Here is a 1,284-nt window from a genome sequence, read left to right as displayed (position 1 = left end):
GCAGGTTGGGGCCTGGGTTTCACCTCCCCACACCCATGAGAGGCAGTGAGCTGAGGCCTCCTGTGGCTCTGGGTGCCAAATCTCACCCACAGGCACAGCCAAAGCCGCAGGTGATTTTTAACCAATGCAGAAGAAAATTAACATTTTTAAGATACTTGATATAAGTGGTAAATAATGTTTTCAAAGAAATGCTCCTTGTTATTTAAAAATATTATTGTTTCTGTGATTTTAGATTTCAAAATTCTTAGAAAAACAAATAAGGGGAGAGCCAAGATGGCAGTGTAGTAGGAAAACCCTAGGCTTGCCTCCTCCTCGAACACAGCTAGATGATTATCAAATCATTCTGAATACTCAAGAAATTGAACTGAGGGCTAATAGAACAAACTGCACAACTAGAGGGAAAGAAGAGACCACTTTGAGGAAAGTAGGAAGTGCAGAGGAGTGGTTTGGCAAAGAAACGGGATCATGAGTGTTGCAGAGGGGAGGAAGCCCTAGTCCCAGAGAAAGGGGAGACAGTGGAGTGTGCCAAGATAAGCACAGGAGAACACTTCCCCCAAAACCGTTGATCTGGGGAAACAAGAGGGGATGAATTTCATGAGTTTTTGCAACCAGCAGGGCTCAAAGACTGGAATTTCGGAGGTCCCAGGCTTGACTGTGATAGAGATCTGAGGATGCTGCCCTATTCCTTGTGCAGAGGCAGGCAAACAACCGCTGGGCAGACTGCATGATCTAAGGATTGTCCAAGAGGTATGGGGCGGGGGGAGACTGTTTGTACTTTTTGGAGCACATCTCTGAAAGGTGGCATTGCTTCCCTGGGGACAAAAGAACCAAGGGGGGCCATTTCCCTCCCCTGCCCCTCAGCATAGGCGCAGAGACACCTGCTGAGGGCAGCTAACCAGGATGCTGGCAATTTAGCCATATTGTTCCAAATCCAAAGCCCCTGCACTCTGGTGCAAATGCCCTTCTGGGACAAATCTGCATCCATCTCAGTGCGGGGAGAACTTTTCCCAGAGGACCAGTACAGGTCCCCGCCACACTAGTCCCTAAAGCTTGGAATTTTAAAAGACAGCAGGCCTGGCTAGTGTAGAGCCCAAGGTGCAATGCACTGCTCTAGGCAGACAAGCAACCCAGAGACTGACAGTGTGAAATCAGTGACACAGGAGGGGAAATTATTCACTGCTCTGAAAGTGCTTCCATGAGAGCAGCAAGCACAGACTCCCTTTTCCATGGACAAAGGAGCTGGTTGGTGCCATTTCCCTGCCCTACCCCTCAGCATAAACTAAC

At 48.5% G+C, this 1,284-nt stretch overlaps 1 non-coding gene across 1 annotated transcript; it reads right to left on the bottom strand.

Annotated features, from left to right (window-relative positions):
- Positions 1–126, bottom strand: LOC112819471 (small nucleolar RNA ACA64). The gene has a single exon (XR_003206865.1). It is a non-coding gene; the product is annotated as a small nucleolar RNA ACA64 (small nucleolar RNA).
- Between the last annotated feature and the right edge of the window lie 1,158 nt (positions 127–1,284).

Source organism: Callorhinus ursinus, unplaced genomic scaffold (genome assembly GCF_003265705.2).
Source record: "Callorhinus ursinus isolate GAN/ISIS: 27379988/994484 unplaced genomic scaffold, GSC_fseal_2.0 scaffold6, whole genome shotgun sequence".
Taxonomy (NCBI): Eukaryota; Metazoa; Chordata; class Mammalia; order Carnivora; family Otariidae; genus Callorhinus; species Callorhinus ursinus.
This window is presented reverse-complemented; position numbering and strand designations above follow the sequence as displayed.